The following is a 15,699-nucleotide window of genomic DNA, read 5'->3' on the forward strand; positions in this document are numbered from 1 at the left end:
ATTTCACGAAGTCACAGGAGATCCCAGAGTTTTTTGCGATCCACTTAATCAAACGCCTTCTTGAGATCGAGTTGGCCTGCAAGTATCCCCTGTTAACACGCACGTCGGCATTATACCTGTACGCGAGGTGCTAATTTACGGCCAATTGTCGACTTAACATGTGTGAACCAAGACTGCTAAAAAATCTGCAGCTTCAGCAGCTAGTTGCGAATCCGCACCAACAATAAATGGGTAACCACCTTGCCTGGTACACTGAGCAGCGTAATACCACAGTGGTTGTTGCAGTCCTGTAGTCCCCTTTCCATTTCCAGATAGGGACGACTAGCCTCTTCTTGCAGTCAGGAGAAATGGTACCAGATTGCAATGCGGCAGTGAAAGACCGTATGCAACCCGCAGATCATGGCCTTCCCTCCAACTTTGAGCATTCCAGCACTGACGTTACAGGTACCAGATGCCTTTCTACCCCTTACACTTTGCCACAGCCTCCCTGATCTCATCGAGAGAGGGTAAATCAGCATCCGTTACCTGCTGCCGTACAGCTTGAAGCTGCCAAGTCGTAAGGTCTGCCATGTACACCTACTCAAAGTACTCAGCCTAACCAGCCTCTACCCATCCATGTTCAACACGAAACAGCCACTTGGTGTTCAGATAGTGATTACTCGAGAAGGAAGTTCAGAGTGGAGCTTCTTCAGGGAAAGCAGGTCGGAGGTCATCCCCATTGAAGTATCCCTCGACTTTCTCAATGTGACTCTTGAAATACCTCTCATTGTTTCTCCTTAGGAAAGCTCTTGTCTTATACGACAGAGCCCTATATTGATAACGATTCTCAGCATGCAGCACGACTTCGCGATTTTCTCCAGCATCTCTCAGACTCCCTTGAGCGAGCACTTGGTACCCTGAGGGATTTTTTAGTATAGGCGAGGGGGGGAGGAGTAATGGGAGGGGACATCTAGCTCATAATATAACCAGGCAGCTTAGAAGTACTTCTAGGGGAGTAACAGAGGACGGGCTAAGAATCTTCTATACTAACAGCAGGAGCCTCAGAAACAAGATAGACTTACTAAGGGGTGAAGCTTGTTCAGAAAATTTTGACATAATAGCGATCACTGAGACATGGATAGACACTGCTAATAGAAATTTTAGATCAGAATTTGAAATAACGGGTTATCAGATGTTTCACAAAGACAGAAGGGGCAGAAAGGGAGGTGGAGTTGCGCTATATGTTAAAGACTCACTTAAATGTTTAGTTAACAACTCAGTCAAAACTAACATGGATTCAGAATCAGTTTGGGTGGACGTTTACAAAGGGAAAGAAAAACTAACTCTAGGAATTATATACAGGTCACCCAACCTTAACAGGCAGGACACGAGTATATTACTACTGGAGATTGGCAGGGCGAGTATGAGTAGAAATGTCTGCGTAATGGGGGACTTTAATTATAGGAATATAGACTGGGAAGATCTAGTGGGTGACCTGAGAGCCGAGGACTTTCTTGAAGTTATACAAGATAATTTCCTTAAGCAGGTAGTTACTGAGCCTACCAGAGGAGATAACATATTAGACTTAGTCCTAACCAATAATGGGAACTTGCTACGTGAGTTGGAGGTGGGCGGAGAGTTAGGAAATAGTGATCACAGAACGGTTCGTTTTAGCTTAGACTGGGCGGTAACCCGCGAACCAAACCCAGTGTTAGTGCCAGATTTTAGAAGAGCAAACTACGAGGGGCTTCGAAGACATCTTGAAGGGGTAAGCTGGGATAATTTAGGGATTCATGAGGGCCAGAACTGCGGATTGGAGAGCCAGGAGAACCAGGTAGAAATGTCTTACAATAATTTAGTTAGAGTAATAGTAGAGGGGCAAGAACAGCATATACCACAGCGAACACTTAGAAAGAAAACAATGATCCTAAGTGGATGACTCGTGGACTAAAACACGAGATTGGGTTAAAGAAGGAATTTATCAGAAAATAAAGAATGGGAAACACATCTCAGGAGCCGGTACGTCGAACTATCTAGATTAGTTAAGAAAAACACCAGGATAGCAAAAAGAACTATGAGATCAAAGTAGCAAATGAGGCGAAATGTAATCCTAAGGGCTTCTTTCAGATGTATAGAACAAAAACACGGGAGAAAATTGGACCGCTGAAAACAAACACAGGGAGCTAGTAGAAAATTACGAAAATATGAGCACATTGTTGAACGACTACTTCCTTTCAGTATTCACACAGGAGGATCGAACGACTATACCGGAAAGAGTTCAGGTGTACGAGGGCGGGGATGGCGATAAATTGAGGGATATAATCATTACCAGGCAAGTAGTTCAGGATGAGATAGATAAGCTTAAGAAGAACAAGTCGCCAGGTCCTGACGGGATATTTCCGAGGGTATTAAAGGAGTTAGGTGATGTAATCAGTGACCCACTAACCGACATCTTTAAGATGTCGGTAAAGACTAACTATGTGCCGAGCCTATGGAAATTAGCTAATGTGACGCCGATTTTTAAAGGGGACAGGTCAGTTGCTTCAAACTATCGCCCAATTAGCTTAACATCGGTTATAGGAAGATGCTGGAGTTCATAATAGCCAGGAACATTCAGGAGCATTTAGAGAAACATAGCTTAATTCACGACTCGCAGCATGGGTTCACAAAAGGTAGGTCATGCCTCACCAATCTCTTGTCCTTCTACAATAAAGTATTTGAGGCGGTTGACAGAGATGAAAATTATGATGTAATCTATCTTGATTTTAGTAAAGCGTTTGACAAAGTTCCTCACCAACGACTGTTGCTTAAATTACAGGCTCACGGAGTAGAGGGTAAAGTTTTGAACTGGGTCAAGGCGTGGCTTAGCAATAGGAAGCAAAGAGTGCAAATCAATGGTAAAAGATCTGACTGGGGATGTGTTACGAGTGGGGTCCCACAAGGTTCGGTATTAGGTCCACTTTTGTTTATTATTTATATCAATGACTTAGATACAGGAATTAGTAGTGATGTTAGTAAATTTGCAGATGATACCAAGATCGGTAGAGTAATTGAGTCGGATCAGGACGCTAGTATTCTCCAAGGTGAACTCAACAGATTATATGACTGGGCGGATAAATGGCAGATGGAGTTCAATGTAGGGAAGTGCAGTATTCTGAGTGTAGGTAGGAACAACCCCTCACATAACTATTGCTTAAATGACACTCTCATAAGTAGGTCTGGGTGCGAGAGGGATTTAGGGTCTTAGTGAGCTCTGATCTCCGTCCAAGGGCACAATGCATTCAAGCTAGAAATCGAGCTAATAGGGTACTGGGATTTATTTCAAGGAGCGTAAGCAACAGAAGCCCCGAAGTCTTCCTCAAACTATATTTAGCATTAGTTAGACCTCATCTTGACTATGCGGTTCAGTTCTGGTCACCCTACTATAGAATGGATATCAAAATGTTAGAATCGGTGCAGAGGAGGATGACTAAGATGATTCAGGGCTTGAGAAACTTGCCATACGAGGAAAGACTCAAACAGTTAAACTTGCATTCTCTAGAAAGGCGAAGGGTGCGTGGAGACATGATCGAGGTTTATAAATGGATGAAGGGCTTTAATAAGGGAGACATTCATAAGGTTTTGTTGGTAAGAGAACCGGGTAGGACACGAAGTAACGGATTTAAACTGGATAAATTCAGATTCAACAGGGACATAGGCAAAAATTGGTTTACTAACAGGGTGGTGGATGAGTGGAATAGGCTTAGCAGTCATGTGGTGAGTGCCAATACAATTGTCACATTCAAAAATAGACTAGATAAATTCATGGACAGCGATATTAGGTGGGGTTAGATACACGGGAGCTTAGGGTCAAAGGAGCTGCCTCGTACAGGCCTACCGGCCTCTTGCAGACTCCTGCGTTCTTATGTTCTTATGTTCTTATCTCTTCAGAGGTAAAACTACTACCATATCTCAGGCGATCTTCAGCGCGCTCTTTTGCAGCTTGAAGAGTTTCAGGTTTGAAGGTATCCCATAGTTCTACAGGGTCGTTAAAGGGTGCCGAGCACATTGATCCGGTTTGAGATTATTACTGCACACTCCTTAGCACCTGCCAGGTCTTTCAGTCTTTCGAGATGGAACACTTCTCGGGATTCTCATAAGGTGACATGAAGCTTGAGTGTTGCAACAGCCAAAATATGATCAGTTGCAGAGAGCTCAGCATTCCGGAAAACCTTGCAGTTCTGAAGGATCCTACGATGAATACTCACAAGGGGAGGCGGTGGCCAAGTGGTTAGCGTGCGGGCGTGGTGAGCTCGATGATCTAGTGTGGACTAGGGTCGAGTCCCCATCGCTGATTTTTCAAGTCATCGCCGAGTGGCGGAAGATTACCCACATGCTGTCCGGATCTTCAGTCAACCTTAACTTCAGTGACTAGTCAAAAGGAGAACTGGGGGGCAGCATGGGCCAAGCAAGAGTCATACATCACAGCAGCCACTATAAATATAATGTGCCTTCGCCACTAACGGGCTGGGCCGTCCGTAAGGCCCCTAATGAAAATCCTTCAGGCAACACACAAAAAGGATGTAGTCAGTCTTCTTAGTCACCCCTCCTGCATTGCTATACCAAATCCAGCGGTGCAGGTCTGGTCTGTGGTGCCGAGAGATGCAATTATCAGCCTCTTTGATCTTTCAAAATTCAGGAGAGAGCTGTCAGAGTGCATGGTACCAGAGCCAAAGGGACCAACAAATAGCTGGTAGCCACCTTGTCAGTGTCAGCAGTAGCACTGGAGCCGCCCAAAACATTGAGTGTGTCCTGAGGAGCTACTGTCCTAAGACGGAGTCGATTTTAGCGTAGAACATTTCCTTGTCTTCACTTTCACACATCTCGGTAGGAGCGTACACTGCAACAAGAGACATGAAGCCCAGTGTCTGCTTCAGCCTCCCTCGCATTAAAAGTCATTAACCTGAGTAACGTCAACCACAAATGGGTGTACTTGGCGGGAGATGCCTAGAGCTGTTCCCCCAAGGCGGGCACCAATGCTCATGCCGGACCAGTAGTAGGTGTCCCCCCACTACTGATCTCGCCACTGCCTGGCCTCTTCGTCTCAGAAGAAAGTGCGTAAGAGAGACAAATGTAACGAAGAAGAAAAGAGAAAGAAAATAAAGAAAATATGAAAAAAAAAGTTAATAAAATATTAGGGGAAGACGCGTGAGAACAGAAGAAAAAGGACAATAAAGAAAACGTGAAAGAATACCGAGTGAAGTAAACTAACGGGTCAGCAGCACGTACATTGGGTTGAAACGCTTGGCCAGCGGCGAACCCTTTGGGAGGACGAAGGTGAGGAGCGAGGGGCCCAGGAATCCGCGGGGCATCACGTAGGTAGTGCACTCCCCAACCTGCCGGGCACAAGAAACATTAGCGGCAGCAGCTTAAGTTTCGTCTCGTTGTGACAACAGATTAGTTCTAGGGACCAACTTACCTTCAAGGAGACGAGCGTTGCTGCCATGTTAGGGACCGTATACACATTCTTTTGTCTCCGTTATCACGCACCATCGCAAAGGAGGAGCTAACCCTCAATAAAGAGGCGCACATTCAAGAAGAGGTTAGATAAAGCCATGGATGGTGAGGTAAGGTGGGGTTGAGTGTACAGGAGCTGCATTGCATAGGCCAACCGGCACTCTTGCAGGCTCCTTACGTTCTTAAGTTCTTATGTTCTAACCTCTCAACACAGCATGTATCGGCAAAGATCAACTAAAGTTCGAGAAAGAGATGCTCACCATTCTTACATGAGACGTATTGCCACAAAGTACCAGCTCACCTTGGAGAAAGCATTGTGCATTACATTCAGAACAGAGATGTCAAAGCCGAAAACAGCATGCTCGCCCATCAGCGTCCTTTTAATCGCCAACGGTATTTGTTGGGCGCTGTACACATGTATCTTGTTCCTGAGTCTTCCGAGAGTGGAGCTTTCGTTGGCCTCCTGAGTTAGAGAGGCAAATGATGACTTTAGTCAAGCAAAGTGTCTTGAAAACATTCATGCTAAAACACTTAAAACGTGACAAAACACCCTGTAACACCAATTAACATTTATCTGAAGAATATATAATTACCTTGACATATTGGTAAAGCAAAATGGTCTTAATAGACTCTTCCATTTTAACACAAAACCCAAATTCAGGTTTGGGTTAAAATCAGAACTGGGTTCGGGTCTGGGTTGGTAATGGAACACTTGAATCCACCCTTTGTTTATATACAAACATGAGGTCCAGACAAGAAGCTGCATCGAAATTGTATGTTTTAAGCGAAGCTGTACTCGCTTTAGACGAGAACAAGGAAGGTGAAGCACTGTTTTGGGTAAAAAATAGCGTAATCTTTTTGTGCATGACAATGGAGGAGGTAAAAACATGTGTATGTTTATTCTAGAGAGAATTTTATGTTGCTACGGATAAGTTCAAAATTCTGCATCCAAGTCCGACCAAATACAGCTTTTGTAAGAATACTAGACCTTATACATATATACTAGACCTTATTCAATAAGTGGGTTCTAGACAGATCAGTCAGTCATAGTTCTGACAAAAAACAAGAAGAAGAAGATAAACGCAAGATTGTATTACTTGGAAGATACTCGAAAAGAGATCAAACAACTACTCCAGTACGATTAGCGGCACCGGTGACTGCAATTGCTTCGGTTATTTTATGCAGCTGTGCTCGCAAAGAACCACTGTGTGTCCTCCACGAAGGACCGCCTCTTGTATCGACGAGTTGTTGGAATAAGAATGCATTATTTCTCCTCCCCGCCCCCCAACCCATCACATTTAACCGATTCTTCACGGTCTTCAGCACATATCCATGTCTGACATAAACCAACCACCAGCATTTATCGTTTATGGCTCAGAGGCACTCCCTGGGGACCGTAATTATCAGCAAAACATGATACAAAGTAAAAATGAGTATTACAATGGATTTTGTTGAGTCATCGTGATCCGAGTCTGTGTTTTGGGTGAAGGCGCTGAATGAAACCGCTCACGTAAAGGGAATCCAGAACCAAAACACGGACCCACCTAAATGGAAACATGGAAATGCAGGCAACAGAAAGCCTATTGGCTCATTACGAGGTCGCTCGCTTTGGTGATTTAATCTGCTCGACAGCCACTTAGGGCTTGAGGAGCAGATGAAAGCACCTCGATATTGAGGACCAAATAGAAGCGCGGCAAGCGCCTCGATATTCAGTTTACTCCAGACGCAGCTAAGTGACGGTCGATTCGATATTTGAAGGAGTTGATGGTATTCGCATTTACTACTTCTGAGGGAAGATTGTTCCAGTGGCGGATGACTCGGTTTGAAAAGAAACTCCTTCCAATGTCTGTGTTACATCGACTTGACTGAATGGGTAAACCGTTATTTCAAGCTCTCGAGTTGGTTTGCAGTTCAAAGAATATGGAGTAATCGACGTTACTGAATTTTTTCAAGTACTTGAAGATTTGAATCATATCCCCTCGTAGGCGTCTTTTCTCCAATGTAAAGAGATTGAGTCGCTTGAGTCGTTCCTCGTACGGTTGAGCCCTTAAGGTTGGAATCATCTTCGTGGCGCGTCGTTGAATCCTTTCCAGTAAATCAATGTCCTTTCTGTAATTAGGAGACCAGAACTGCACTGCATACTCGAGGTGCGGTTTTACCATGGGATTATACAAGGATAACATCACGTCTGGCGTTTTACATACACTCGAAGTTCCACGCTATGAACCCGAGCATTGTGTTGGCTTTGTTATATGCTTTTTTACAGTGATTCGCGTGTTTCAGGTCACTGCTGATAGTGACTCCAAGATCCTTTTCTTCCTGCATCGCCTGCAGAGGTTTCCCATTCATGATGTATGTGTGGTTACTGTTTCTGGACCCAATGTGCATGACTTTGCATTTGTCGACATTAAAGGACATTTGCCATTTTTCCGACCATTCGATAATATGATTGAGGTCTTTCTGAATGATTTCGCAGTCGGTCGTTGCGAGGGCCTTTCCACCCACTTTGGTGTCGTCAGCAAATTTCGATATTGTGGATTTAAGTCCTGATTCTAGGTCATTGATATAATATGATAAAGAGAATGGGCCCTAACACTGACCCTTGAGGCACTCCACTAGTGACTGGCAGCTAATCGGAAGGCTGTCCGTTGAGTAATACTCGTTGTTTTCTGCCGGTGACCCAATCTCTTATCCACGCGATCAGATTGGCTCCAATGCCTGCCGAGTGCAGGAAGAGGTTATGCCGTTTCAGCTCAAATGCTCAAGCGTGTAAAATCCCTCTTAACACCAGCCAAAGCAGCACGACGCCCTCCCAACGCCAGCTAGCATAAGTTGTAGAAAAGTATCATCAGTGGTAAAAGAAAGTTTAGAAAGGAAAAAAAAGTCTTACTCCTTACAAGGTAATGATAACAAGGCACGTTCCAACGCCATTAAACATCAGTTGGCGCGAAGTACAATTGCTAGTACAAAATCATGGAAAACAGCCTTGGTACCTAGAAATGTCACAATGGTATTGAAATATTGCTTTAGCTACAAATTAAATGCTTCAGTATTGGGACATTTCTCAGCCATCAGAACTGTCTCGCTGTGACCTAGTCGCGTATCACTATTTCGTCACCGTTAACCGTGGGCAGGTCCACTCACCATGACCTGTCTGCGTATCGCCGTTCTGCCATTCACCACAGGGGCAGGTCAACTCACCATTGTCTGCCTACATATCTCCGTTAAGCCAATCACCACCGTGGCAGGTCGACTCACCATGATGTGCCCGTGTTTCACTATCCTGCCAATCACCAGCGTGGCAGATCAACTCACCATGATCTGCCCGGTTATCACCATTCCGTTGAACACCGCCGCGGTCACGTCGCTTGTCACCAGCTCCTCCAGGTTGGTGAAGGGAAACACGATCCTGGGGCTGATCAGCATGGCCATCAGGTTAGACGAGTACACGGAACACAGCGTCATTGCCATCAGGAGCCACAGCCCGGCCAAGCCCTGCGCCAGGCGCCCAGACGGCTCCCATGGAACACCTGGAACAACGAGCACACACACACACACACACACACACACACACACACACACACACGGAGAACAGCGCCAATAAAACTTATAATAGCAATAGCAAATTATAATAACCAACTTCATCATATTAATAATAATAATAATAATAATAGTAACCATAATAACCATGATACCCATAATAATCATAATAATAATATTAATAATAATAGTAATAATGATAGATACAAATTGATGTTCATGATAAAGTAATTCCTTGTTTCACCGTCAGCAATGTAGTAAGGCTGCTGTGAGATTCTCGGTTGTGTACCTTTTTAAGTGCAGTAGCTGGAGTGCTTCCTATATATGTCGAACAAAGCGTCAACTTCGCACCAGAATCTCAGAGCATAAAGGATTCTCTTATCGAACAAACAAATTGCTTTTAAAACCACCACGTCCGTTATACAAATGACTTCAAAATTATGTTTACTTCAACTGACGACATGACGCGCCTCACTGCGGAGTCCCTTTTAATCAGACGCTGGCAACCCACACTGTGCACAGGACGCCTCAACACCCATACGCTGCTACAAAAGATGATGTATTTGTTTACGCCTTCACACGCCGTTTTCTTTTATTATCAACATTTTTATCACTGTTTTGCATCCGTCTTTTCACTTTTATATTCGTGCTGTTGCCATAACTTTTTTTTCTCAACCAAATCATATTCGTATTTCCTTTTATAATATTCTATTTTATAGTTTTACTCTTTTTATTACTTGTGATGAGTTCAAGTCTTAGGTTGTTTTGATTGTTTTGGGAACTATTAGAGTTGACACTTTGTCTTTTTATATCCTTAATAGGCCTGAAGATGATTCAAGAAGAATCGAAACTTCGCCAATAATATATATGTTCGCTGTTATGCTGGTCCTGTCATTCATCATATATATATATATATATATATATATATATATATATATATATATATATATATATATATATATATATATATATATATATATATATATATATATATATATATATATATATATATCACCAGCATGACGGGACACAACGATTTGCCGAAAAGTCTCTGGAGCCTCGCCAGGCAGCCGCCGATACCAAGCTTCCCGGGGTGTGTTGATATTGCTATGAATCAGTGATGCAAAGTTGAAATGTAAATTGCGACAAACACATTGAATGCTATGCGAGATATTCAAACTTCACATAACGGCTACAATGTTTTTTACTAATTATCATAGATATGGGCAATGCTTTTGGTCTAATTAAGAAATTATTACGGAGTTTAAAGAAGAAACTTGCAGCTTGACGATCCGTAAAGTTTGCGATTGTAGCTTGGTAAGCATTAGTGGATCACCATTTTTAATCTGATCTGTGGAAATAGTTTGCCGGACAAACTACCAACTTCGTGCATGACAAAAAAGGTACCCTTGACCACCAAACGTATACCGTTAATTTTTACACATAGTGCATATGTTTACGGATAAACAGCACTAGAATGAACGTTTATGTAAAGTAAGATTGAATGTCGGTTAATAATTTTGCTTGATTGACAGAACTTATGACGTAACGTGGTATTTGTTTTCAAACCAACCATTAAACTATTTATTGCATGGAAACAACTCTGCTCCGAAGCTGCGTCAGCGTGAATGTTTTTGCTAGGCGTCCATTGGGAGGAGAGGGACAAGGTATGTTTATCACGAGCATCGGGGTACATGTCAGGGATACTTACTCTGGGCCAGCAAGGCGCACCAGGTCCACAGGGCAGACCTCTCCACGGACCACAAAACGTCTCCGGGTCCCGTAAGTCTCGTCGTTGCATCACGCTCCTGCACGCCGCTGCTGGGTCGCTGCTGGCCTCCTGAGCTTCCAGTAACTGCGCCCGTGGAGCTGAAGAATCGGGACTGTCTTAATGAAGTAAACACCTGTGTACTGCATGGTTCACTTGCTGACAAAATATACTATTACTTTCATATTTTTAGTATGCCTACCAGTTGTTCTATCCACTCCTACGCCGATGACTATTCTTCATTACCCTAAATCTCTCATTTGTGCAAACCTCTGTGTTTATCACCCATTATCTTTCTGTTGTTTATTGATAATCTTTCTGATCCGCAATTGAATACAGTCTTATGCCGATCAGTCTACTCTTATGTACTACTTCAGAATGGGGAAGCGGAAATATGTGTCCTTGAATACTTCCATTTTTATTTTCCATCTGACAACTCGAAACAATTTTCTAGCTGTATCCTCTTTCTCGATACCACACAGGTGTCCTCTTCTACCGGTCAGCGTGTCAGTTCCAGTCTGACTGCCCCCGTGTACGCATTTCTCCTTCGTTCCATTTTTGTTGAGGCAATGGAATGCTTATGAGCTCTTAATTTTGTGTGTGTGTGTGTGTGTTCTAAGACCCTCTTGATTTTGAAGTGTAAGTGCAACAATGCCCAGTATGTGTTGTCTCGATGGATGCCAATCAAGGTCAAATCTAATTTCCATTTTCATAGATTTCATAGATTTCCAAAGAAAAATGAAGAACTGTTGAATAAGTGAATCAGCTTGTGCAAAAAAAGAACATGAATACAGAAAAGCTACAGAGGCCACTCCCTTATTCCTTAATGAATAGGATGAGTACTTAATTTGACTTCCTACCTTCTATTAAATGCCTCTCCTCCCTGCCTCTTCCTCCTCTCTCTTCAGTCTCGTTTTCTGTGACAGGGAAAGCACCCACCACTCGCTTCTCCGGCATATCAAGGTCAACATCTGGTTGTCTGTTAATCAATCAATCAATCAAACATACGCCGGGGGTCTCTCCGGGCGAGTCTCCATGCAGGACCTCTTCCCAGCCCGAGTACCTCCCGGCAGGATCTATCGACTTGCTCAAGTCACGAACTCCGTGGGCGTCCCCTTGGCCTCCTCCACTCAGGATGTCCCTTACAGAAACAACCCGATAAGCAGGATCAGCTTCCGGAAAACGTGCCACGTGCCCGTATAGCCGGAGATGGCGTTGACAGATTATGCAGGTAATATATGTCGAATCAGTCTCACGGAGTAGTCGCCGATTTGACACAAAGTCATTCCAGTGATATCCCATGATTCTGCGTAGACAGTTATTGCCAAAGGCATCAATCCGCCTCTCCAAGTCTCCATTTAGTGTCCATGTCTCACAACCATAGAGTAAGACAGGGAGCACGAGGGACTGGAAGATCCGGATCTTTGTCCTTCTGCACAGGTATCGACAACGCCTTATAGTCGTGCTGAGCGAGTCCATAACACCGTGTGCCAGACCAATCCGTCGTAAGACTTCCTGACCAGACTCACCGTTGCTATGAACTACGCTAGCAAGATACGTGAAACTCTCTGAGATTTCAACGTCCTCGCCACACGCATGAACAGACTGTACGGTGTCATCCAGCAAGACTCCAAACATCTATACCTTGGTCTTGGCCCAGGAGACCTGCAGTCCCGAGGGCTTCACCTCCTCGTGCAGTGCCTCGAGAGCCATCACCAAAACCTCCAGCGACTCCGCCAGGATTACTGCATCATCAGCAAAAACAAGGTCAGTGACCCTGGTATTGCTCCGCAATGACTCTGGTCCACAACTCTGCCCAGTACCTAGTCCATACAAGTGTTGTAAAGCGATGGGGCAAGAACAAAGCCCTGCCTCACTCCCGCATTCACGGGAAAGAAGCTGGACAAGCCCCCCCCTCCCACCCCACCCCCACCCCCCCACCCCCACCCCACCCACACACACACACACTTCACAGCACTCTCTGTCCCAGAATACAGGCCAGTCAGCAGACCAATAGTCCTCGCAGGAATCCCACGGAGTCGCAGAAGATCCCAGAGTGCCTCACGATGTACTGAATCAAACGCCTTCTTGAGATCGACATAGGCTGCAAGCATCCCCTGTCGAAACTCACGTCGGCGCTCCACCAGTACGCGAAGCGCTAGGATACGGTCAGTTGTTGACTTGCCAGGCGTGAACCCAGACTGTTCAGGTCTCTGCAGCTTCAGCAGCTGGCTACGAATTCGCATCAGCAATAGGTGGGCAAGCACCTTGCCTGGCACACTGAGAAGTGTAATACCACGGTAGTTGTTGCAATCCTGACGGTCTCCTTTCCCTTTCCAGATATGGACGGCCAACCCCCTCTTCCAGTCAGGAGGAATGATACCGGACTGCCATACGGCAGTCAAGACCGCATGCAACCCGCGGATCATGGCCTCACCTCCAGCTTTGAGCAGCTCCGCACTGATGTTGCAGGTACCAGGTGCCTTTCCACCCCTCAACTTGGCCACAGCCTCTCTGACCTCAACCAGAGAGGGTGGGCTTTCGTCAATGGGTGGGTCAGCATCCGCCACCTGCAACTCAGCAACTGGAAGCTGCCCATGTGGAGGGTCCGCCATGTACAGCTGCTCAAAGTACTCAACCCAACGAGCCCTCTGCCCATCCAAGTCCGACATGATGCAGCCGTCAGCTGTTCGGATAGCACTCACCTGAGAGGGACACTTAGAGCGGAGCTTCTTCAGGGTTCGGTAAGCAGGTCGAAGATCATTCGTATTTAAATGGCCCTCGACTTCCTCAGCGACACCCCTGACATACCTCTCCTTGTCTCTCCTCAGGAGAGTTCTAGTCCTACGTGACAGAGCCCTGTATTGGTCCCGGTTCCCAGCAAGTCTGGCAGCGCGACTCTCCTCAATATTCTCCAGCGTCTCCACCGAGGCAAAGCCACTCCTAGATCTCGGGCGCTCTCCAATGGCAGCTTGCAGAGTCTCACGTTTGAAGGTATCTCACAAATCTACAGGGTCCTCCAGGGTGTCAAGCACTTCCAACCGATTTGAGCCTGTCACTGCATACACCTGAGCACATGCCAGGGCCGAGATGCAGAGAGCGTTAGCAACCTTGATAACTGATTAGCAACGCTGTTAAGCGCAATTACAATGTTTTCGGCATGCAGAGAGCCAAATGGTGACATCACGACGTTGCTAAAATAGCAACTGCCTCCGGTCAGTCGTCAATCTAGCAATGTTTCATACCTTTAATTTTTTTTTAACTTAAAACAGTAACTCAAGAATATAGAAAGCATATTTACATCAAACTTTGGTATGGCATACGCAAACACGAGTAAATAACAAGAGCTGGGGCAGTTTTGTGTTAAGGCGTGCCCTTATTCAAACTAATTTGTAAATGAGTGTGTTAACTTGCCCTTTTGTTGTACCCCGTCGAAGGGGAGTCACCTTGTCGTGGTGACGGGGCTAGAAGCGGGGCTGGCGGCATCATCTACCGTGGTGGCTTGCCTACCTCGATAGAGCTCGATGTCCGCTGACCTCGTGGACCAAGTGCTCCCCCCTCATTACCGGTATAGGAGGCCTTCTGGTGATGTTGTCTGCGCCCGCCCTTTTACCACCTAGGGCAGGGCCATTGTCTCCCCACGTGTTTGCCGTGCGTGGCGTCCCGTATACTCCTCGTGCCCTCTCATCTGAGAGTTGAGTTCGCCGCGAGGCGGGGTGTAGTTCCCCTCGGTGGGCAACACGCTTCTTTAGTGGGAGGGTTGGAGTAAGACAGGTGGTTCAGGATGGCCCCACTGAATCAATCGGACGGTTATGCGTTGGCTAGGGTCTAGCGGTCACTAGGAGTGGGCAGGTACCGGTACCGGTACCGGTACTAACGGTACCAGCTAAACGGTACTGTACCAGCTAAACGGTACGGTACCAGCTAAACGGTACGGTACCGGTACCAGATTACTCGGTACCGGTACCATATTGCTCGGATTTATTTATTGGATTTATTGATAATTCTTCATGGCCGATTTTTTTTTTTTTTAGGTTGTTAATAAATATTGTTATTGTTATTAGACTATGATCGAGTACATCCATAATAACTATACATGCTGCTTTTTATCGAAAAAATAAATATTCACGTCATTCAGAGAGAGAGAGACAGAGACACACAGAATAAACATCCTAATTAAGGGCAGAAATAAATGAGAGGAAAAAGTCCACACACACACACACACACACACACACACACACACACACACAGTGGACTTTTTTCTCTCATTTATTTCTGCCCTTAATCAGGATGTTTCTTCTGTTGTACTCTCTCTCTCTCTCTCTGAATGAAGTGAATATTTATTTTTTCGATAAAAAAATAGCATGTATAGATATTACGGATGTACTCGATCATAATCCAATAACAATAACAATATGTATTAGCAACCTAAAAAAAGAATCGGACATGAAGAATTATCCAGTAGATCCAATAAATAAATCCAATAATAAAATAATGGAGACGGGAGCTATGACGGAAACGAAAAGCAGGACAAAATGGTGGGAACTTGGGAAGACGGTCAGCGAGGCAGTGACTCAGCACCGAGCACAACATTCAAGGCTTATCGTCTCCACAGGGCCCATACCAGTACCGCATGGCGACTGGCGAGCCCCGCGCGCCGCCGAGCTTCACTAAGATCAACCGGTACCGGTACTAAACAGTGCCGAGTGATCATGAATCTTCCCGGCACTGGGTACCGGTCTCAATTTTATTTTACTGTGTAGACACAACACTGCGTGACCTTGAACTTGAACATCACCTCAGCTGATTCATCCCTTTCCCCGGTTCCACTCACACGCCCAGTCCCCGTGTTTGCCGTGTTTCCTCCACGTTATTTCAGCAACCCAGTGTGTTATTTTCTACCTTATTTCCTGTGT

This window comes from Eriocheir sinensis, chromosome 64 (genome assembly GCF_024679095.1).
Source record: "Eriocheir sinensis breed Jianghai 21 chromosome 64, ASM2467909v1, whole genome shotgun sequence".
Lineage (NCBI taxonomy): Eukaryota > Metazoa > Arthropoda > Malacostraca > Decapoda > Varunidae > Eriocheir > Eriocheir sinensis.